At 35.2% G+C, this 25854-nt stretch overlaps 1 long non-coding RNA gene across 1 annotated transcript in view; it reads left to right on the top strand.

Moving 5' to 3' along the window:
• Nucleotides 1-25854, top strand: part of LOC129146873 (uncharacterized) — a 286809-nt gene that overhangs the window by 237159 nt on the left and 23796 nt on the right. The window contains exon 3 of the long non-coding RNA XR_008554188.1: nt 2240-2331. This is a non-coding gene — a long non-coding RNA (uncharacterized LOC129146873). The remainder of the gene's footprint in view (nt 1-2239; nt 2332-25854) is intronic.

Raw genomic sequence — 25854 nt, 5'->3', positions numbered from 1 at the left:
GCTAAGACCTTGAGATATTGATCACCTTCCACTTATGACAGTCAAATAACTGTCTGCCACACAGTGGCTCTGTATGGCATTCTGCAGAAATCAGGATATTCAAAGACTATATTTTGACAGAAAGCTGGAGAGTAGTATAGGTCTGGGCCAAGATACTAAATGTGTATTTTCCTTGCCCTGTAACAGTGAATGGCTTAGGAATCTCCTTTTTGATGGAATTCAAGAAAAATATATTTACAATACTATGGTTGAGAGAAGGGAGGACAGAATGGAAAGGTAATGTGATAAGGTAGTGACACTGAAGTCTGGTGGCAGGTGAGTGAATCATACACATTGAGATGTGAAGTTGTACTCCCAAAATCATGCAGTTACATAAACAAATGGGAAATCAATGAAATTTGATTTTAAAAAGAATGCTTTTTATAATTGTCCGTTTTTGCTTTGTTGTGTTTTGTACTGTTACTATTTTTTTTACACTGATGTCTTATTTGGTTCCCCTATATTCCTGCTATAAGTGAAACCATCCGATGTTTTTCTTTTTCTTTCTGGCTTATTTCACTGAGTATAATTCCTTCTAGCTCCATACACATTGCTGTGAATGGCATAAGTTTATCTTTTTTGACTGCTGAATAATATTCCATTGTGTATATATACCACATCTTCTTGATCCAGTCATCTATTTTGGGGCATTTGGGTTGTTTCCAGGTTTTACCTATTGTAAACAGTGCTGCAGTAAACATAGGAGTACAGTGGTCTTTTGAATCAATGTTTTTGTGTCCTTTGGGTAAGATTAGATCCCTAAGTGTGAATATACTACAGGGGAGGAGGCAGGAGAGGGATCAGAGGGAGGGAGTGAGGAGCACAGGGGAACTGAGGTGATGGTGCACGGGTGCATTGGTGAAGGAAACACTATGGGGACTACGTCTGAAGGGGTGAGGGGAAGCAAATATTGTTTAAACATGAACAATGATGTAAAAAAAATTTAATAAAAATGCTTTTATGTATCAACTTTTGCAGATCAAACGCTGTTGGTTTTGCTGAACTAGAATGGCAATTACTGAACTTTTAAATTAGTAAGAGTCCATCATCCATGATATTCCATTGCTTTTTGCAGTGGTTCAAAGGATGAATTGGATGAAAATACAATGGCAATCACTACTTTTTAATCTTTTAAGGCTTTTAAACTATTCTCTAGCTCCAGGATTTCAGTATTTGTTCTGATAATCTTTTTTTTTTAAAAATTTATTTTAAAGATTTGTTTATTTGTTCATGCATACAAGAACTGGGGTGTAGGCCAGAGATATGGGGGTGAGAGGATTCAGCAGAGACAGAGTGAGGAGCAGAACAGGCAGATCTATTGAAATACACTGCTGAGGGGCACAGTGGATGAGACAGGAGAGGTCTGCTGTGCCTTGGGGGTTAGTTCCCTGACTGGGATAGAACTTGTTCTAGTGGCTGCAGATAGATTAATAGTGCTGAGACTGACCCCTGCACTACCAGGGAAACCCCTGATTACCTATTTTGAGTAAAGAGTGAGAAATTTCTTGTCTTCCATTTGTCCTTGTCATAGTGGCCCTCACAGATCAGTACAAATCTGCCATGTTTTAAGTTTTATATCAAAATTATGTATTTAGGAATTCTGGAAATATCCAAAGGGTGGATTAGAGGACCCATTGTGCTCATTGTTAGCTTAAAGCAAAACTGCATTTAAAATTTATCCTCCATAAAGTCCCTATTCTAACTAGGAGATCATGGTGTCATTTCAGGTCCCCCAAATCACCTGAGACCCTGTAACTGTAGATAAAAAATGCAGCCATTCCTCATTCTCTAGTGTACAGTTACTGTGATAAATCCTCGGTCACTTAAAGACAGGATCAGAAAGATAGTTAAGGTATGTACTTACAATAGTGTTGCAAGGTTCTTACACAAAGAAATTTGGTTTTCCCTTCATGAGCACTGGGCCAGGAAACTTAGATTTGAAAAATGAACAAAGGATCATAGTTTTTAATGCCAGGGGCTGATAACAACATTGTTAGCCCACTCTCAATTTTTTCCATTTTATAGGCGATCTAGTCAGCTCTCCATTACTTTTCCTCTAGATTATTAATAATCCTTTGGCTTTGTCATGGATTCCTGGGATTGAAAGTACTCTCAAGCACATTCTAATGTGCTTGAATTAATGTCCAATACAGAAAACACCTGTCATGCCTCTGATGTTCAAGTGCTTCTGTCATTGCAGATAATGATATCTCCGTTGAGATAAGACTTCATCTGCCAGAATCAGTATGAGTCTACAGAGGACAGCAAACATGATGTTTCTCAAAGGAACAGGTATGTGCCACCCTCACTAGTACATTTTGTTATGCTATTAGTAAAGGGTGTGTTCTCTGTTGCTTAGTAAACTTATCAGGGGGTAGATTTGAAATTCAAACATAGAAAATTCACTTGAACATTTTTTACCTACTTAAGCCTTCTATCCTTTGACCCTTTTACACTTCGTTCTCTACTTTTCATCATTACCCCATTTACAGTAAGTTGTAATGATGTCCAAATTTCAAGGTGTCACACCAATAAATTACCAGAATATATTAGGGATGTTCTTTTCAGAACATTGAATCCTGAGTCACAGAGTCAATGCCTAAGCTAATAAATTAATAAATTCTCTCATATTTATCCTTACAGATCTCTACTCCAATGCAAAATTCTTAATTTATACTAGTAAGTCTTTTCTTGATTATTTTCAATGAGTACAAAAATTGCCCAGGTTATCATCTAAAGACAGTTTCCAGACCCAAGAAATAAGTATTTTTTACGTGAGAAGATGGGAGTATTTTTGAGGATGTCCGTGAAGCTAGAATTTATAGAGCAGAGTGAGAGAGCAAGAGAGCGATCCTGAAGTTTTTAAAGGAGATGCCTTTTGTTTTTGACTGAGTTTGATTAAAAAGTATAAACCCAAAGATCCAAGAAGCTAAGCTGATCCCAACAGAAAAAGCAGAGAAAACCACACCAAGAAATATTACAATAAGATTGCTGAAAATCAGTGTTAAAAAGAAAAATTAAAAGCAATAAGGGTAAAAAAGACATATCACATTGTTAAATAATATGTTCCTGTGTTCCTGTGCTGCTATTTCATTCTTTGAAGTAAGTGTCTATTAAATTTTCTACTTGTATCTTCTGCTCATCATTAACTAAAACCCACTAGGCTGATGCTGAATGATTCATCTTCTCTCAGCAATAAATAAAGATAGAATATTTTCTGTGGACAAAGAAATATATACGACCATAGATCAACCATTTTTAAATGTATTTCTAAGTTGTTGTCCCAGTTATTTGGACCTTAAGTTGATTGTAGTGTAATTTTCACCTCATAACACTTGTCACAGTCTGTTAAAATATCAATGTCAGGATTCAGTCATCCAAATTCAGGCTGGAATATAAGAAGAGAGAATAAAGAAACTGTTTAAAAGTTGGAATTCTGCTGTTTAACTGGGTTAAAACCATGAGTGCTATGTATTAATTTTTTAAGATTTATTTATTTATACAAGAACCGGGGTACAGGCCAGATTCGCCGGAGGGTGAGAGGATTCACCAGAGACAGAGTGGGGAACAGAACAGGCAGACTGACTGAAATACACTGCTGAGGGGAGCAGCGGGCAAGATAGGAGAGGTCTGCCGCACCATGTGGGTATCTCTGGGCGGCGGGGATTGAACCGATGCTGCAGAGGCTGCATACAGCTCCACAGAGCTGTGCTCAACCGCATTAATTTTAAGACCTGGGACAACTTTCTTGACTGTCTTTTTACACTTATGTATACAATGTGTAAGAACAGAAAATGAAACTTTGTTTTAATGTATTACTTCATTTAATGTTCACAACGACCTGAGTGTGATATATATTAGTGTCATGAATAGTGAGTTTGGAGGAGTTCAAGTCATTTAAGAATTATTCTTTTATTGAATTAGCATAGGTTTACAACACTGAATATGATTTAGAGGTATAGCATCACACCCTTCAGGTCTTGTTACCAAAACCACCCCCTATCTAAGCCCCCGTAGTTCCTGTTTTATAGTCTTTCGTGCTCCCTTCCTACTTTTTTCTCTTCCCCTCACCTTTCCAGCTGGTAACTTCAGTCCTAAAGTCAGATTTCTGAAGTTTGTTACAGGTTTGGTTTTGTTATATTGTTTATATTCCTCATATAGGTGAAACTCTCGTCTTTCTCCTCCTGACTTATTTGTATTTTGCATAATCACTTCCAGTTCCATCTATGTTGTCACAAATGACAAGCGTTTATCTTCATTTATGCTGAGTATTATTCCATGTAAGAATTATTCTTCCAGTTAGAGAGAAATGCCTTTCTGAATTCCTGTTTGCTCATGTTGCTATATTGCTTCGTTATGTTGTGACTAATTGTTACCTTTAAGAGCAACACTCTCCACCTGAGGAAAGATGTTCTCCACCTGAGGAAAGATGTTACAGGTTCCGAGGACCCATTAATGATACCCAAGGGGCCAAAAAGGGTCTACCTTGGTAAAGACTTCTCTCTTGTTTATGTCTCTGATCCTGGCTGCTGTGCTGAGATTTAGGAGAAAAATTCATTAAAAAATCCCAAAACATTATTTATTGAGTAATTACCATGGCCAAGCCCTACATCAAGCACCTTAAACTTAATGTTTCATTTGATTTTCACAACTAAGAGATGAGTATAATATCACTCTTCACACACGAAAAATTGAATCTCATGGAGACTAAATGCCTTGACCAAGGTCACAAAGCCTGTTAATGACAGAGCCAGAATCTAATTTTTGAATCTAGGCTGCCAGTTCAAGTCCTTGACTCTTATGACAGAGGCACATGCTATTTTATTTTTTCTAGTTTCTACTTCCATGTAGGATATTTCTTGTGGCTACTTATAAACTGGATCCCTGATTTGATCCCTCTGTTTAGTAGGGTCTTATTGCTTCATAGAGTTTCCAACAGTGTCTGATATTTATGTCACTTGTGCTGGTGTTCCATCCAGTTAATCTGCTTTCATTCTTGAAGGGATTGCGTTAGAGAATAAGTTATATGGTTATCTTACTGAAAATCAGCAGTAAAATACACTTGAATGAATTGAACGTCTAATTGTGACCCATCATGCCTGTGAGGCCCATGTTTGTTCAGAGCAGTGTATCTTTTCTCACTTGTAGGTGTGAGAACTTGAAATCTGAAAATTCTAATTTTTGACCTCTACCTCAAGAAAGAGATATTAAAAGAAAAGCACAAGTAAAAAGAAAACAAGTGATTCTAGTAAAGATTTAATATGACTAAAAATTTCAGCACACTAAAATTAGCATTTAATAATAGTTAAGGTATAAAGTATTATTCATATTACCTAGCTCCCCCCAAAGCATCTAGATAGTGTTCTCAAGAGTTCCCTTGACAATTGACTTGTTATTAAAATTTAGTTTAAAGATTATTAGCTGGAAAAGTAGGTGTCAGAATTGCTTAAAATTATATGAAAAAGTTGTAATATATAGATTCATCAGAGATAAAGGGAAGGCATTTCTGAAACTGTGCCATGAGTAAAGTATAAGCAGCTAAGCTGACTTACTACAACGAATTAACAAAAAACAGCCTGGTATAACGATTGCATACTTCTGTTAGTAAGGCATAACAATTTCTCTCAAAATAGAGTGTTTTCAGTTCTGTCAAAAATGTTGCATTCTTCAAGAGCACTTTACTGATGGTTTCACATTGCAATGATTTGCTAAGCCTAGTTTATCAGTGGCCCACAGTCACATCCATGATGCCTAGAGAGCAGATAGAAGCTCTTTGGTTTACCCAAAAAATACAGATGACACTGAAAATAAAAACAGATAAATGCTTATTTTAAGAAAGATTACAAATGTGTAAATTTATTGCAAATTTTAATGAATTATTAAAAAGTGCATTAGTTGTCAAGAAACCCAAGTATTTAGAATAGCTGCATAGAAGCTTTAAGGATGTCTGCTTTTCTGAGAATCCTTCTGATTTAACAAATTGCCTGATATGTATGGTTTAAAAAAGGATAGGTTCAGAAATATGCTCATGTTGAATAGTGTAAAAGTATAACTAAGTGCCACAAAATCAAATCAAACTTCTGGAACCTTTTCTGTGCCTGCTCTGCTGAATGTTTTTCCTGGGATAAAAGTGAAAGGTCCTGATATTTTCTTTTTAATTGCTATATTTCCACAGTCCTAGGAATTTGGGAATCAATTTGGGACTAAGAATCATGCCAGGAAGATAAATTACATTCATATGTCAGCTATTGCCTCACAATGCTATCTGGCTCAGCAGGTTATAATGAGCCCCCACTCACCAGGCCAAGCTCCAGCCAAAAAAATAAATAAATATATAAATAAAAGAACACCTACTGTTTCTCCATCAAGGGCAACTCTCTCAGAGGGCAAACAAAAGCAACAGAGGGAGGCCAACCAGATCCATGCAGTACTATGGGTTGCTATGCAACCCTTCGTGCAAGTTGGGCAGCAACAGATGGACATTTTGAATAGAATTAATGCCCCTCTGACCCATGTTTTAAATAGTGACCAAACCGACTGCCTGATGAATTCTATTAACTATAGGCATACTTACACATATAAAATATAGCATCCTAAGTGACATTGTTATTACCCTCCTTACTAAAATAAAGTCATAAATCTATTGGCAAAATTTGAGACCGATAATATTCAATGAAAGATTTCTATTTTTCTCCCTCCTTTTCTTGATAAATGAATCACTGATGTCTCATAACCTTGGGCAACCTATTTCCTTATAGTGTTGCTCTGATTTCATATGCAAACCTGCAATGCCGGCTGGGTCTCAGCTTCATTTCCATGGAGTTCTGCTTCTTCTTCAGCTATCGTCACCTGTGGGCTCTGGGCATTGTGTAAGAGACCTCTTTTTATTGTAACTTTAGGAAAGAGCATAACATGGAATAAATATTTTATATACCTTTGTGAGGACAGTGTTGTAACCATGTTTCTTATTGAACAATCAATCTAAAGTCCATACCTAACGCCGCAAAAGTTCTTTGTCCACTTACCTTCCGCCCTGACCAAGTTGAAGCCCACTTTTCATACCTTGTGGTGATTTGACTCCAGAGGAATCAGTGTGCCCTTGACAATGTTCAGGCTAATCTCCATCTTAAGTCTATATACTATGTGATTTCCATGTAAGAACCTAAAAGTGAGGACATCAGTTATAAAAAAAATTCTAGCAATACAACATATCCTATTGACACCAGGCAGTTTAAATTTGAATGAAGCATCTCTATATCTTACTAAAACATATGGAAAAAAGCATATTGGGTCAGAGAAAGGAGCCTAGAGAAGGGGTTCAGGTCCTAGCTCTGCATCTAAATAGCCTTATCTTAAAAAAAAAAAAAGTTTCTCCTCTTCTTGATGCCAGTTTCCTCACTTGTAAACTGAAGAGGTTTTAGCTAGTTATCCCTTTACCTTTCCCATTCTCTGAATTAACAAAAATGCAGTTAAAAATAAGATGACTGGCAATTCCATTTCTGGGTAAGCACGGACATGGTAATTCCCAAGTCCAATATTCACATGCAGATATAAAATTCTCTTCTGACGAGGAACATAGAAGAAACTGAAAAGCTCTTAGACTCCAGACCTAGAATATTCTTGGGGGACTTCCCTGGTTCTGAGCCTCCATCCCTTACAGGTGCTGGTATCCAGAGGAACAGAGGTACCGGCCCATCCATTATGTGACTTTTGCAGAGGTTTCTATTCAGCACTGTAATCTCTTGCCAGAATCATCCCTCTGTGGAGGGTCTCAATAGCACGTGTGCCTCCAGTTTCCAAGGTGGTGCTGCTTCTCTGTCAGGCCTCCTGCTGCCGCGCAGTTGTGGCTTTGTTTTGGAAATATGAGCTTGCTTTTCCACCACTGAGCGCCCAGGCTGCAGTCTTCTTGCTGAGTGCATCCTTATATATGCCTGCATACACATCCATGCTTACATAGGTGCCCATGGAGAAATGAGTGCTAGGTTTTGTTTGCTCGTTCTCCCACCTCGCTTGAAGACCCTGCCTGGGGTGGGAAATGTGGCATCTTGAATTATGTTGTAATTTCTGGCAAGTTAGTGTAAACGACTTTATGGGCTCTTGCCACTTCACTGCCACCTGAAATACTCACAGGAAAGCAATTTAGCTCAGTAACAAACTGTGGTTCACACATACTCTGACAAAACAAGGGATTTGATCTAGTCCTAGTTTATTCTGGTATTTTTCATACTCCATTGAATTCTCGAGTTGTATATTTTTAAAAAATTACAGCCTCCTATTATGTTTTAGTTCTCTTTGTATTATAAATATTTAATAGCCTATGCTATAATTTAAATAAAATATAATTAAAGTATCAAAATTAATAAAAACATTATAATTTAAATAAAATATTTTTGGTTATACTACAACATGTTCAGTAGTTTGGAATATGGAACACTAGGAGTATAAGGAACTAAATAGATGAAATATACTTGAATGTTGTACCCCATATGTTTTTGCCTAAAACCTCACAACTTGGTCTGTGGTGTAAAAATTGAAATTGCAGGAATGATGTTCAGGAATGATAAAGGGGGCAGGTATATGGCAACTATAACAATGCAGCCTTACATAACAAGGTTGCATACATGTCTATAAAAGCCATGGACTCCAATTCTTGAAATTACCTACCTTTTTTAGTTGGAATTTTCCCTTCATCTAAATTTTCTTTTGATGAAAAAAATTGGAATAATTACTATTTTATAGCTTCTCAGAGATATAAGCTCCTTTAAGATTCATCTAGGCTAAATACTTTTTCTGCAAATGAGAAAACTGAATCTGGAATATGTAGATTTAGAGTAGTTATTGTAGGTATTTTAGTCTTCTCAGATATTCTGACTCAAATGTTCTCCTAGAGTCTTTCAAAAGTAGCTAACTTTTCTTCTCATTCTGGAAAAATATCATTAGTAAATATATACAGAAAAGCTAACATGCCCTAGAAATAACTAATAATTATGACTAAATTTGTTTGTTACATTTCTATAATTTCCCTTAGCTATTGTTTCAAATTATATAAATTTGTGGATAAAATACCACTTCAGGAAAAGTATTCAAAAGTAAAATCATCAGTGAAGAATTAAATTTCCCTTTGGACTAAGTTGTTTCAAACTTACTGAATCTTTCACATTTAAAAACTATTTTTAAATCTTTATCAAATCCACTGAACTGCTGAATTTGACATGGCCTATAATTTGCATATTCATTCAGTGTTTAGATAGTTTGACTTGCTAGAGCCTCTGGGTAAACAGAGAAAATTTGTAGGTTGGTTCTTTTATCAAGTGGTTTGTCATTAAAATATAGCAATCAGTGGTAACTAAAAATATATAAAACTTCATGGCTTATAAAGGAATTTTGTTGGTTATTTAGTAGAAGCATAACCTGTCTGTGAAACCAGCCACTTATTTTTGATTGCAAGAGGAAACACTGTAGGTCCAAAATGCCAGCAATAGGATTCTCTAGATTTCTAGAACTTTCCATGCTCCCAGTAGAATATCTTAAATATTCAGAGGCCCCCTATAAATTCATGATACTGCTTTTGATCTACCTTATAGTTACATGCTGTGATTTAGTTTCTCAATCTGAAGACTTAGTATTCTTTAGAAATTTTCTTTACCTCCCCCTTTATTCATAAGAAGTGTTTCATTATGTATATTTATTGAATAGGGAAAAGTTTTATATGATAAGTCTTACTATTATTCCATAAACCAGTCCAAAATAAGGGAACATAACTTCCAAATGAATTACTTACAATAAAGGTTTAAGAAATACTTATTTAAAATGATACAAAATAAGTGTGAAGATTAGAATCTTAAAATGTTTAAATCAAAGCAATTCTTTTTTTTTTCTAAAGATTGTTTAAGCCAGACATTCATTTTAACTGTTTCATCAATCTCCAGTTTTATCCAGAGCATTAAACTATAATTAATGGAAATTTTAGGTCTTTTCTATAATCTGTTGGTTACACCTGGCTTGAGCTCAGGTTTGACATAGTATTGGTGAGAATTTGGGCTACTGAAGAACAATAGCATCTGCTCCCACATCAGCCATCCTTGTGTCTATGTTAAACACCATTGTGAGCATTGCTGACAACCAAGTGCACAATTCAGATCCTTCCTGTTCATTAACCAGCAGAGAAGTACAGCTAAAATTGGAGATCATCTGAAATTGCCTATTCTCTGTTGTTTAAAAGAAAGAAGGGACTAAGTAGAATAGTAAAACATTCCACTTTATATTTAAAAATTTATATGCCCTTGCCTGTATTTATGAAATTCAGTTTCATTAGCTTTATGCTTATTACATATTAGAAATCATCTTGCTTGTGATTTTAACACACTAATTAGCTATAGTGAATGATCGTCTAAGTTTCAACCTTTCTCAACTTTCACTCTCCTCACTGTCCCTAAAAAATAAATCTCCCCTCCTTAAAACCTATGTGTTACAGAGTATTTTCCATACAGTTCTGGTTGCACACCTGTTCTAGGATATGCTTTCCAACCAAAGAAGGAATTTTCAGAATCAGATCAGTTTGGGAAACACCGCTTACTATAGTTTACCTCTTAAAAGTTTGTACCTTAGTCTTTCAAAGGCATTGTCCTACCTTGACAGTGTCTGCTTATAACATCATTTAATCCACTGTCATTTTTTTTTTTACATCATCACCTGCTGATTACTGGTATGTGAAGTTCCATGAATCACATTTGGGGAAGGCAACATATGTTTTATAGTGTTTTAGTTTTGAAGTCATCTGGACCTTGGTATAATCCAGTGATTCTCAAAGTGTGGAGCCATGTCTGTAATATTTAGGAATTCTGCAGAAGTATAAATTTTCAGGTCCCACCCCACATGCAGAGCCAGAAACTCTCTAGTGAGGGCCCTGGCAATGTGTTGAAATAATCCACAGGTTTCTGATGATGCTGATTAGCACTGCTAGGCTAATTACACTAATCTTACTTTGTTCAGTTGATTTTCTTGATTGGGTAGAATGAACGTGAGGCACACACAAATATAAATTTTAAAATGATGGCTGTATTAGTCAGTACATCAAATGCAAATAAAATTAAATTAGGCATGGAATATACAAGCTCTTACAGTTGAACTGCCAGGGTGGCAGACATAAAACTGCAAGACTGGAATCAGAGCCTGGATTGTTAACAATCCTTTCTCCACCTCTGGTTCTCTTGTGCTCTTCTTTAGAGCAGCCTGAAGCCTGCCCAGCACCAGTGATCTTTCTTCATGCCAGGGCAAGAAGGAGATTCTGATTGGTTGAGTGAGACCAGTTACTCCGTCACCCATGATGGCTAAACTAGGGAATAAAGAGGGAACATTTTCCTGTAGCAGGAGAACATATTTTCTAAACTTTTTTTTTTTTTTTTTGCTTTGGAACATCATCTTTCCAGAAAGACACATTTCTCATTATCCACCAATATCTGCATTTGAAGTTCATTTCATGCATTTTGTTTTCAATCAAAGGAAGAAAGTAATGCTAAGAAACAAAGGACTGGCTGAGCTAATGCTGCCAGTGCCTATGTCTGAGCCAAGTCCTCTGTTGAACTCTTGAAGGAAAGTTACTGTCAGGTACCCATGTGTGCCACCATGATTTCCAAGAAGATTTAGTAGGACACTTCATAGAACAGCTACAGGAGAGTGTAATTTCTTTATTAATGCAATATTTATTAAACACCTATTGCTGCCAATCATTTGTGATAAAAAAAACCCCACAACCTTCTCACAATGAATCTGAATTCTAAAATGTGAAGCAAATTATTATGAAACAAATGCACTAGGAAGTTGCCAAACCTTCACAAGGAGTCACTAATTTGGTTTTGGGAGAAGTTCAGTCATCTGTAAGCTTTTTTCCTACTGACAGTGGTGGAATTTGGGGAGAAGTAGATATCAAGCATTCACGATACTTGCCACATGACATGTCCACTTACTGATGCATGTTTATGCTCCTCCCCGATCTCAAATAAGAAAAGAATATATAATGACATCTCTAATCATTCCATCATTTCACATAACACTATTATTAAATTTTTACAGTCAGGGCAATTTTGAAGAATTTTTAGAATATTCTTAGAATATTGCTTGTCACACTTGAAAAACAATTAAGCAGTGGTTTTCCAGATACTTTACACGCATTGCCACCAATTTTTAAGTAAAGCAGTAAGGATTCTGTCCTTAATATAAGGAAGTTGCAGCTCACAAAGGGTCTCTGATATATGTAGAAGACTAAAGTCCATGTAGACTAATGATTGTATGTGTGTAGTAGACTGGAATCTTCATGTAGATAATTGATGTATACAGTGGTCCTCACAGTTCTTGCTTTCATGGTTTTAGACAGTAAAGCATAAAGACAATACTTGTAAGGTCCCTCCCTATGAACATTTTACTTGTTTGCAAATTTATTTAGAATTTCAAAGAGGATATAAGCTGCCACTGTTAACAGGCATCAGTGGTGGGCAAGGTTGCTGTTTTGCTCTTTTATGTCACTTTTTACAGTTATAAAAGGCATCAGAGTTTGGTTTGATTTTGCAAATGTGATGTTGCTAATTGTGGGGAAAGTGCTATTCTGAGACATATATTGTACCTGAAAAATAAAGGTGTTAGGAGTTGGATGGATGCCATTGCTACATCTTGATCTAAGATTCAGGAAATTTAGGAAATCAGCAGCTTCCATGTGAGAGACTAGCAGATGGAGTGGTGTTTGCAGAGATGAACAGTTTAGTGAAAGCAGGAAGGATGCAGATACGGGATATTTGCTTGCCAATTTTGAAGCCTTTCTTTAGCCATTGTTTTAGTAACTCTTTTGTTACTTGGCCAAACAAAGGAGCTCATTATACATTTTGGATGGTTATCTCTTCCAGCAGATCATTTATTCTTCTCACATTTTTTCACCTTACTTATACACCTAGTTAGCACACTTGTGAGGCATAGTATACTTTGTCAGTATTTGTCATTGAGTTAATGAACCCAAATAGAAGGTAAGAGTTTAGTAAACTTTTGTAATATAAATATTTGTCATCAATCTCCAAACTCTGTTCTCCCCCCTCTATTCTCCTAGAAAAGAAATCCTAAGAGTATTGCTGGTTATAGCCCTGTTGGGGAAATGTAACAGGAAACCATCAATCAAGTAATAAGGAATAATAATAGAAATTCAGTCTCATAGAAATTATTCTGTAAGCAGTGGGGCTTTATTGTTATTAAAGAACTTATTTGTAGGGAACTGCAAAAAATACCATTCAGTGGTTAGGGTTATAACCAGCTCTTCAATATTATCCAAAGTATCTCATGAAGGTGTCAGTGGACATAAATGAAATTGCAGACAATTCTGTTGACAACATTTACCTTACAAGCAGGTATGGTAAATATGGTAAAGCTAGCTTATTAAACAGAGATCCAAGGATTTAGTAAGTCCCTATCTCTCCCCTCCACCCCACCAAGGGAAGGCTAGTTTCTACATGTGTAACAAATCTCATCTTTCTGGGGCGTCAATAATTTCCCCCCAATTTTTAAAGAGATCTGTAACCTAGTAAAAAAAAATATAGACTCATTGTTCTTATTGCTCTTGCTATTATCAGGGGGAAACGTGTGGCCAATAGAGACAAAACTATTGTATGCCATGGTAAGACTGGTCCTATGGTACTTTGCTGCTACTCATCGGGCAATGGATAGCTAGTGAAAAGTTGTGGATACAGGCATTTTGTCAGGTGCACTGAAGTATTATCTTCCCTTTTTTCGACCAATGGCAACTCCATCTTTCTAGTCAATAAGTATGACTCCATGCTTGCACCGCATTTGAATCAGCTCTTCTGTGTAATAACATACCCAATCCGTCAGCAAATTCTGTTATTTAACTTCAGTATATCCTAGAATTCAGCCATGGCTTGTCATTCCCATTGCTACTGCCATGGCCCAAGTCATCATCTCTCACCTGGATTTTTGCAGGTCTCCTACTTGGTCTTCCTGTTCTAGCTTTTGCACCCTTTCACTTACTCCCAGCACAGCAGCCAGAGAGCTCCTGTCAAACAAAACCAAATTATGCCTCTCCTGTGTTCAATATGCTCCATTGCTTTCCTATTTTATTGAGTGTAAAAGCCAAGTATGTTCTCTAATCTGCAAAGTCCTACATGACACGCTACACATTACCTGTCTCAACTCATCTCCTATTATCTGCTTTTACTCATTTGTTTCATTAGTGTCTGAATTGTTCCATAAGTGTACCTTGTTTGTTCCTTCTTTGGGGATATTGAACTTGCTGTTCATTTTTTTCTAGAGTGCTCTTAGATCAGTTAACAACTTAATTTATCACTTCAGTTTTTTCTTAAAAAGTTAGCTCCTCTGGGGAGCATTCTCTACCTGGTCATCCTACTGAAAATCTCTCCCTAAACTGCCTTACCTGTTTTATTTTCCTCATCTGAAATATAGAACATATTCATTTACTTAGTCTTCCCTACTAGAATATATGTTCCACAAAGGCAAAAATCTTTGCCTCTCTTATTCACTGCTATATTCTCATTGCCTAAAACACAGTACCTGTCACACAGTAGGCACTCAATAAAAATTGTGGGGTATATGGGAGCTGATTAGATGGGCTACCCTTTATTTGTCACCCAGATTTCAAGTGCTGTAACTTGTAAAAATGAAAGGCATCCCACTGTCCTTATTAATCGTTGATCCCTTATGTGCAATGACCATGTTCCATTTGAAGTAAAATATTTGTATTTTGGTTAAGAAAAAAGAGAACATGAAGTAATTAAATACACACACACACACACTGCTTTGGAGTCAATGCCTGGCCCTGCTATTTACATATTGTAAAATATGGATGATGATACCTACCAGGCATGATCCTTGCGAGAAGGCAAGCAGTTAACATATATTAGGTGTGCAGTAAATGATCTGACTTCCTTACTGCACTGATGAAAGACAAAATGCAAGGAGAAGATAGACAGTTGGGACATCATTTCTTATGACTAGTTATCTATGTTATCAAGCCAAACACAAAGTGGTGCTTCATTTTTGGATTTTTTTTTTTGTTGTTTCAACTACTAAAGTCTTGGTAATTCTGTACTACTTTGGTTAATTTACATGATTTTTGACTCATTGTCACATACTAATTTTTTCAAGTGATTTAGGTCTAGTTTCTATTAGGCTTTGTCATTTATAATTCAGTCAGCTCGACTTTTAGCTTCAGCAATTTTGTTTATGTTGCCAAATAGTGAGCTAGATTGATAGAATTACATTGTGGTCAAATCATTCCATTCTCATTAGATTGTATAAATGTATATTTCCCTAAGAGATGTAATCAGGTGTGATATTCTTAGGTGCATTGATTTGATGAGCTTATTGACAACTTTTGCCTGAAAAGTCTCCTTTGGGAATATCTGATGACTGTTTATTGGAATTGTCTTCAATAGATAGTAAAAAAATACCAGATTCAGCATATTTTCTTCTGTTTTAGGTTGACAAAGACAAAGGACATGTCATTATTTGAGATTTTATTTCTATTTACAGAAGAAAAGATGATAGACGTTTGTATTGTTTAGATGGCTTAAGTGACTTTGTTAGATAAGTGAATAAATAATAGGTATCAAACATTACTAATCTTATTTTCATTTGTGACAGTCCCTCAATGGCCTGGGGCAGGGATAGTCCAAGTCTGGGAAAGCTGTGAACTAGACTAAGAGAGCTTTGTGCTGCTAATGATGAGATTATCCTCTTCTATTATCACCTAGGGCCAAACATCTGGAAATTAAATAAGTTACTCATGGCAAACACTCATCTTCTCTGTCAAATTTATTTTTTTCTCTTATTAGTACACATTTTTTCCTCCCCTAGATCCCAAGTCCCAAAGCTTCCTTCCTGAAGATTATGGTTCTAATAATAGAAAGGAGGTGCCCAAGTATAAAAAGTCTGTGGTGTTACTACTTAAGTTATTTTCATTTAAAACTATTTTCATTTAAAACTTAAAAATCTCTTCTGAGCAGAAATTAATGGTTAAAAATAATAAACTAGAATTGTACAAATATGGAATGTTAGGCATCTAACATTTTATCTCAAGTTCCTTAAAATAGACAAGCACCTGTCTAAAAAGCTGCTTATACAAATTCTCTCATCCTCCTGACTTTGTAGTACATCTGGTGGCTAATTTTGGAATGTCTGTTTAATATATTCCTAAGCATGTTTTTATATTCATCGGTCTCTTTATCATGCATAAACTCTTCATATATATGTATCTTCCCACAAGATCAGCTATAGAATTCTGTATAGAGTGGATACATGTTCAATACCTGTTCAATAAATGTTTGGAAAATTAAATTGAATAAGTATTGACTGCCCTCAACTGCCCTTGCTCCCCAGGCAGCAGATTTGGACCAATTAACTACAGTTTTTTTCAATGCAGTTGTATAGTGGATACAATCAATATTTGGAGTATTCATTTGATCATATAATCATTTACACCTCCATTCATTTAATTAATATTTACTGTGCTCCTACTACATGTAAAGGGCCAGCAGTATATGGACAAATTTGATCGAATCTCTGTTCATAAGGAACTCACAGGAGAAGTAGTGAGTCTCTGCAGAAAGTGACTCATAGATTTGGGCATATGTAAATTTCTAAGTCATTAAAAAACAGTTAGATTTTTGAATATATGGCAGGATGTGTGGAAGCTCACTTGTGTCCACGAAATAGTAGCATTATGAGTGTCAAATAGGAACAATGAAATTTCCTTGACAGTTATTTTCTTTCCTAAAATTAATCTCTGTTAAAACACTTGATTTCAAACATTCACATTCATGCATTCATCAGCAAGAAAAGCCATTACCAAGCAACTTGTTATGGTCTGGTATTTATTCTGTGTGTTGGGTAAACAAAGATAGAACAAAAACAGAAACAAAGGAAAAATGAAAGGCAGTTGAAATAATTAAGCTTGGGAAATATAGACATACCCCCATGCCATCAAATACCTATGGAATTCATAATAATAAGAAATTTTTGACTTTTTTGCAAAATGAATATCTTGCCTTATTTCTCTTTGCTTAAGTAAGGATTTATTTAGGATTTAGATAAGATTTAAAGTTAAGGTTTTTCCCCATTTATGCGTATAAAGAGCGTCCTATGTTATTTGTGAACAAAATATAGGCTAATATAAAAACTATTTCATAGTGCATCTATGATAACTAGGATAAAAGATAATCCTCATTAAAAATCCATTTTGTGTGACTATTTTAACAGAAATTTCAACCTTTTTAGAATAGTAAGTTTACTAAATGCAATGAAATTTGAAATAAGTTACTTAACTTAGTTATTTATGTGAGTGATCAACTCAGCATAAATATTTCCACTATTTATTGTGTAGATATTAAAACTGCTCAGATTCTCATTTCATTTATTGACAGAATTAAAATAGACATATCATTAGGTCAAAAATTATCAAAGATGCAAAATTAGTATTTCTTTAAACCTTTTATTTCATGTTATTTTTTTTTTCACACAAGAGAACATAGAAATTGTCAGCAAGCAATACCTAATTTTTGAGAATTGTGTTCTATATATAAATGATATTTCATTATATTATAATTTCCTTATATTACATTTACAAAATAGTGAATTACTTGTCTTATTACAATTTTTTTGTAATGAGCTAATTTGTGTCCCATGTATGGTGTGGCTCCATAGCATAAATAGCCACAAAGATTAATTTTTTTTCATCATAGGGTTGAACCCTCCTAATTTGTCAAATCTGTTATTTGAACAAGCTGAATTGCCAGCTTTTATCTCAATTTCTTGACTGCTGTTTAAGAGGATTAGAGGCCTTGGTCAGCTTCACCAGGGTGGCTAGCAGGAACAGGCGCCAGTGCAGGCTAGATCTAAAAATCAATGAACTGAGTCTGATTGACTGAGTCTCAATTACTCTGTGGAAAAAGCTTAATGCTGGTCTTCTGTACTCACCAAAGCAAGTCAGACAGAAACTAGCAGCAACCTCTTCCTTTTGATTCAAATTTTAGGGAGGAGAGAGAGAAAGAAAGAGGGAGGGAGGAAGAACAACAAAAACAAGAATAGAGAATGTGAAGAGATGCCCTTTGTGTCCAAAGAAGTAGTATTTCATCACTTCACTAAGTGAGCATTCAAGTTTTCTGATGGGATGGACTTAATTTTAAAAAACATTCAAAATTCCCTATTATCATAATCTCATTCTCTGTTTCTTTTTGTTTTAATTAGATAATTCACAAATACACACTGCCCACATGTGGAAAATTATTTCCATCTGAAATATTTCCTTTTATTCTAGGGAATTATAAAGGAAAACAACATATATGACCTTTTAAATTTTTCATTCTATAAAAATACCTTGATATAGGGCCTCCCCGGTGGCGCAGCGGTTGAGTGCTGGGCTGAGAAGCTGCCCGCAGCCTCTGCAGTGCCGGTTCGATCCCTGGCCCCCGGCGAGGGTCCCACATGGCGCACAGACCTCTCCTGCCACGCCCGCTGCTTGCCTCAGCAGTGTACTTCATCAGTCTGCCTGTTCTGCTCCATGCTCTGGCTCTGGTGAATCCTCTCACCCTCCTGCACTTCTGACTTTACCCCGTGCTTGTATAAATAAATGAATAAATCTTAAAAAAAAATAAATACCTTGACACAGATGCACTCATTCTGATGCAAGAAGATATTCTTTCCTGTGTTTACATTGCAATGGAACAGAGTATATCACTGATTGTCATTTTTCTATTTATGTCAGGTAAGAAAAGGGACTGGCTATACATCTGGAAGATGTTCTTATAGGAAAGAGAAAATCTTCTATTTCATTTAAGAGGGAAATCTTTTTTTCCTGAGAAAGCTTGCTCTTTAGGGGAAAAAAAAATTGGTCAAAGGAACTGGAAAAGGTTTTTTTTTTTTTTTCTCTTTGATTTGTAGATATTTATTTTATTTTATTTTTTTTTATTTTTTTAATCTTAAATTTTATTTTTATATTCCCCCATACAATTGCAAACGCCCCATTCTGACCCCAATCCTTCCCTCCCGCCCCCACCCCCAAAAAGTGTCTCTGGTTCATAGTTTTTTGTTGATTTTGATTTTCACTTTCTTATATTCATTTTCCTGGTCCCTTATTTAAGTTTTCTAGATTCCTGCTATGAGTGAGACCATCCGGTATTTTTCTTTTTCTTTTTGGCTTATTTCGCTGAGCATGATCCCTTCCAGCGCCATCCATGTTGCTGCAAATTGCATGTGTTTATCTTTTTTGAATGCTGAGTAATATTCCATGGTATATATGTACCACATCTTCTTGATCCAGTCATCTACTTTTGGGCATTTGGGTTGTTTCCAAAGCTTAGCTATTGTAAACAGTGCTGCTATAAACATAGGGGTGCAGGTGCTCTTTGGAATGGATGTTTCTGTGTCCTTTGGGTAAATACCTAGGAGTGGAATTGCTGGATCATATGGAAGCTCTATGTTTAGTAGGTCCAGAAATCTCCACACAGCTCTCCATAGTGGTTGGACCAGTTTGCACTCCCACCAACAGTGCACAAGAGTTCCTTTTTCTCCACACCCTCGCCAACATTTGTTGTTGCTAGTTTTTTTAATATGTGCCATTCTCACTGGTGTGAGATGGTATCTCATGGTAGTTTTGATTTGCATTTCCCTGATTACAAGTGATGTTGAACATTTTTTCATATGTCTGTTGGCCATTTGCATTTCCTCTTCAGAGAAGTTTCTTTTTAGCTCTTCTGCCCATTTTTTGACTGGATTATTTTCTTTGTTGTTGCTGAGTCTCATCAGCTCTTTGCAGATTTTTGTGATCAGTCCTTTATCATTAGTGTTGGGTGCAAAAATGTTCTCCCAGTTGGTGGGGTTTCTCTTTGTTTTTGTTATTGTCTCTTTTGCTGTGCAGAAGCTCTTTAATTTGATGTAGTCCCAGCTGTTTATCTTTGTCTTCACTATCACTGCTTTGGGTGATGTGTCTGTAAAGATGTCTTTGATGTGCAAATCCCGTAGTGTTTCGCCTATATTTCCTTCTATGTATTTTATGGTTTCAGGTCTTATGTCTAGTTCTTTAATCCATTTTGAGTTGATTTTTGTGTATGGTGTGAGGTAGTGGTCAAGCTTCATTCTTTTGCATGTAGCGACCCAGTTTTCCCAGCACCATTTATTGAACAAACTTTCTTTGCTCCAATGCATAGTCTTTGCTCCTTTGTCAAAGATTAGGAACTGGAAAAGGTTTTAAGCTAATTCTATCAGAAGTCCTGCATCTTACAGTACTGCAATCACTCCAGAAACTGAGAATCCCATTAGCAAAAACAGTTCCTTTAACTCTCAACAATTGTGCCAAAATTTCTGAATAGAAGTGAGTTCCCAGAGAACAGCAAAAACTTTTATCAAGAAACATAATTCTTCAGAGGTTTTCAAACCATCTTTTGCAGTCATTAATTACATAGATTATAAAAGAGAAACCCCAAAGTTAAGGGACTTGATCCAGGCCAGAAAGTCAACTGAAATTCCTAAAAGTAAGGAGCTTGATAGTACACATTTCAAAAGACCTTAAAAGAGCAGAAAATTTAAATCAGAGGTGTTTTTGTATGATTTGGAATACCATTAGGATCTTTCTATGTCAGAGGTTGTATTTCGCTTTAGACCATGGCTTTTAAATAAGATAAGCACATTTTTATGAAACAACCTAAAGTTTTAAACAGATGGCAACTAAGAAAGAAAATGCGTGTAATAAACAGGACATAGTTTCTAGTAGTGGTAGTTTATTTTATCTTTGGACCTAGAACCTACCTTTTAACAAGTAGGTTCTTTTTACTTGGTGTATAAGTAGATGCACCTGAAGCTGTACTTTCACCAAAAGGCAAGGCTGAAACTGGGGTTGTTTTAAAGGTGATGCTTCTTATGTTAAAACAGGAAAGAACATTATCCCTAATGACTTTTTATAAAAATGAAACATTCTGAAACTTTAATTATTTGCCTTTGGTCACTCTGAAGGCATTTTGTAGTAGAATAACTTAGTAACAAGTGAAATTTGGAATAAATCAACATTCTCATTAAAACAAAGTCATCTGCTATTACTGAGAACCATAAAACAGCCATTGAAACCTGAAGCTTCAGAGAAGGGAATCTTTATTGTAATAAAGGAATCGGCAGTGTTGTTTATAAGCATCATTTCCATGGCAAAAGATTAGTTCATTCAATAAGAATCTTGTAACATGGTGCCAGCACGAGTGCAATAAACTTTATGGAATGGCTCATAAGATTAGACTAATTAAAGATAATCTAATTTGGACAATTTTATCTCCTGGAAAAGAAATGTGATGTCATCCTCTGGGAAGAGACAATATTTAGTCTCTGGGGATGTGCTAAAAAAAAACAAAAAAACAAAAAAACTCACAAGATATGTGCAATAATAAGAATTAAGGTTGATCCAAAGACAGTCTTAGATCTACCCATTGCCTCTCAAAAGATCCACCACATAGACTGTTAAGCCCCATAATTATCTCCCCTATTTGTGACAAACGTGAGCTAATCAGTCTCTGAGGGAGTTTTCCAGCAGATTCTGAGGAGAGTGTGTGTGCTTCCCAGTGCTCATCAAGCTATTTTGTACTCAGAACCGCAAAGAGCTGACCAAAGTTCATTATCCTCATCTAGACCAGAATTAATTCAAATTAAGAAAAATAGACTTTTTAAAAATGTTGAGGGCTTATGATTTAGAACAAAGAGTCTTCACTATTTTTGTAACAGCAACATAGGTTCTAGCTGCCTATAATCCCATATTAAAAGATTAGAAAAAACATCTGAAGAAATCAGAGAGTGTCTAATTGAGGTTCTTGCCTTTAATCCTGCAAGCCGACTCCCTCTTGGACATCAAGATCTGTCAGTGGTGAGCCAGGGGAATTCTGTAAGGAAAAAGCAACCATGAGGAACATAACATATTCTTTCTTGCTTAAGAAATAAAAAGAGAAAAACACAGTTGGTGATATCAAAACATAAGCCAACACAAAATTAAGGGAAACCCCCCAAATGCGTTTGTAAGTATAAGCTAGTAAAAGGTGAAGAAAGACGCTTGATACTGCTCTTTCCTGAGGTTTAAAACCATGATGTGATCTAAAGTACACAAATAAATGAAAAAATTCTCATGAAAGAGTGAACAATAAAGAATGACAATGAAAAATTTAACCCAGACTCTCCCAACAAATCAATAAACATTTAATGAAGATATTTTACTTGAGCATGAATTCTTAGAGTATTCATTGTCTGATAATCTTTATATAATTCTATTCATTCATCTTGCAAAAGAATTATATGTTAATGAGTACCTTCATATCAATACCAAGAAATGTTACAGTAAGACAGTTTTTCTATATAGCTGTTATATAAGTGTGCAAAACAATTGAGAAGCTTCACTTGTTGATAATTAATATTTCATGCTTATTTACTAAAGGACAGAAAAATTAGGTTACAGATCATGAACAGTAAGTTAAATTAGCATAACAATGAAACAGTTTATTTTGTTTTAAGAAATACAAAATCTTTTATAACATAATAAAGAAAACAGTAATCAAGAAGAAAAAGGGAAAGAAAATATTCTACTAAAAGGAGATATACTTTAAAATAGCATCATGTTTTAATCACAAGTAGAACCTTTTCTTCCCTCACTAATTGCTTAGAAATTGATATAAAATGTAAATTATGCAAAGATTACATCTAATAAAATATATATACATACATGGTAAACATATTTCTCTTTAGCCTATTATGCATTAATACTTTAAAAGGGTTAATTTGCTGCATATTAGGAAAGTTTTCCTTTATTTCCATCATAAACAAACCCACATATAAAATATCATTTAAAATATTTTAGTAGGCAATTTAATATTTTATTAACAATCTTTTAGTAAAAGATGCCTCTTTTGTAGTAAACTGGATTTTGAGGGACGACAGAAGTCATTAGGAATCAATCCATAATACAGAGAAACTTGAAACTGAGCATAAATACAGGAAAATTGCATCAATTTAATATTTTTTCTTTTCAGTTGCAAATGGAGAACAGTTTAAAGAATAATATCTTTTGATTTGTGCATATACCTCACGAGAGATCCCCAAGCTTCTTCAGGAAACACCACGCCATGATGCACACATATTAGTGACATTTAAGCAAATATGTGTGAATGGCTTAAATAATAAATTTCAAAACATGGAAACATTCATAAAAAGTGATTTTGAGAAGTATTATAACCAATTACCATCTCGATAAAGACATGCAGTCATTTTTCAGTTTTGTTCTGATTTTAAAAATTTATTTGTTCTATGAATAAATGGAGAATATGAAATTAGTACAAATTAATGGCCATGCATGTTCTATATGACTAATAGGGAGTCAATGTGAAGGGAAGATTAAGAAGTTACCCATGACTAAATGCTATATGAAGTTTATATTAAAAAAATGTAGAAAAATCAGTGGAGAGGCATAGAGCAAACCTAAATTTCCTAATTTCCCCAGAAAACTTGAAGTTGACATCTTATGGCTTTTTGGATGTTGTCACTGCACGAGGGAGCCAGTGTATCAAAACTCTTTATTCACCAAATTTCAGATAGGACACCAGTTATTTGATTTATAATTAAAATAATACCCTCTTTCAGGAATATAATTTTAGCCTGACTTGCTTAGATTTGATCTAACAAAGGAAAATTTATTTTATTTACATTTTTGGAAAGTATCAAGTTTTTCCTTATGCTTTTTGTGCTAAAAGGAACACAAATATTTAATTTTAATATGTTACAATTATTAAACCAGTTTAATTATTATTACAATTTAAATTTTCTACTGTTAATCATGAGGAAAAATAAGGACTATCAGAAACTACTTGGAATTCTAAAGCAATGTCAAAAAAATATTTTTAACAAAGAACATATGGTATCTCAGGACATCTGAGGCATTACCCAGGGGTGACATTGGAAATGACTGTGGCCTTTTAGGTTGGGTCCTATTTGGGGAACAATCCAATACTGTGTACCAGTAGCCCCAATCCTTCATCCATTTAACACTAAGAAGAAGGGTCTATTCCATGCATACCCAACCTTGTCTGCATATTACATATTATAGCCACTTGTAAAGTTTTTAAAACCCTGATGCCTAAGTAGAAATTTAACCTCCTCCCCTACTAAGTATAAAATGAAATTTTAAAAAGTATCCAGGCATTAATATTCATTTAAAACTCTAAGTTGGGCAAACTAATTTGAGAGTTATTGACTTACACCAACCCTGCTCTCTACCTGCCAATCTAGAAGACAGTCTTAAGTGACTTTCATGGAATTGGAGGTTTCTAAGGAACCAGAAGCCACTGGAATAATTCAATGGCTCTTACACTCTCTATCCTCAGGTCTCCTTTCACAATTAAATGTTATTGAGGACCTTGAAAAGCTTTTGTTAATGTGAATTGTATCTCTTGACATTTGTTCCATTAGACATTGAAACCGAGAGACTTAGAAGTATAAATTAGGTAATTAATTTCAAAATAAAAGCAATCAACCCATTACATATTATCATAACTTTTATTAAAAGAATTTTATTTTACAAAACAAATATCAGTGAGAAAAGTAACAATGTTTTAAATATTTGCCTGAATGCCTGGCTTAACAGAGGGTCACACAGTTTTCCTATTTTCTTCTGAATTTCTTCTTTTGCAAAGCATATCTGTAAAACTTCCCTAGGTATTTATGATAGAGAGTGGGAAACACAAATAACGTCTTACTATTATTATAAAAATAGTCTAGACTGCATGCACCTCCAGAAAGGATTTTGATGAGCCCAAGGTGTCCTTGTACCACATCTTGAGTACTGGTAGTATAATGAAAGTCACCTCCACAGTGCCAACCAACACGAATAGAGCAAACCCAAGACAAAGGAACCACTTGGGTATACAAAAGAAATGCTATCACAGTCTGCTTGGAGACATGTTAGGCTCGGGCAGCACAGTGTTATTTCAGAGTGGCCGACTCTAACTAGGAAATTCCATTATTTCGAATCAAAAATATATGAAAAAAATGTAATGCCTACATTGAATGATGTTTGCATGCTTAAAAGATCCAGTCCTTGTATCCCATAAATTGTACAATTTAGTTGGTGACACAACACATAGGTGAATAAAAATTTACTGGAGAGGTAAAAATTGTGAGCTCAAAATTAGGTGAGTAAAAAAAAATGCTTAATTATTTCAACTTTGGTAAATATTCTCAATTTGCTTATTTATTTGGCTAATTTATTTCTGTGCAACCAAGCTCATTTTTTATTCACACACACACACATCATTGTTCATTTTTGTACAATGTTTGCTTTCTCCTCTCAGGTGTCATCCCCATAAAATCCCCACCACCAATTCACTCATGAACCATCACCATAGTCCCTTGTGCTATCAGTTTGCTATCTTTTTCACTTAAGTTGTTACCCTCATAGGTAGATAATTTGCCTTTTAAAATGACAGGACATGAGGAAAGGAGCTCTTTGTGGTTAGTGGTTATTTTGGGTCATCAATATGGCTATAAACATGTTCTTTTGTAGATAGTTCACATTTCAGTTGTTGCTGTTGTTTTTGTTTCTTTGCCTCTTAAGAAAAGGCAGATGACCTTCAAATTGAAATGATATTCTATTTGATTTATTTCATCTGATGCTAAAAAGGGCGTTTTCTTGTTGGTTTCTATTTTCTTTGTCCTTTGGTATTTTATCAGTACATTTTGTATCCTACAGTATATAAGCAGCAGGGATACTTACACATTCAATCTCGTTCT

This window comes from Talpa occidentalis, unplaced genomic scaffold, assembly GCF_014898055.3.
Source record: "Talpa occidentalis isolate TD23 unplaced genomic scaffold, MPIMG_talOcc4v2.1 talOcc4.5, whole genome shotgun sequence".
Taxonomy (NCBI): domain Eukaryota; kingdom Metazoa; phylum Chordata; class Mammalia; order Eulipotyphla; family Talpidae; genus Talpa; species Talpa occidentalis.
This window is presented reverse-complemented; position numbering and strand designations above follow the sequence as displayed.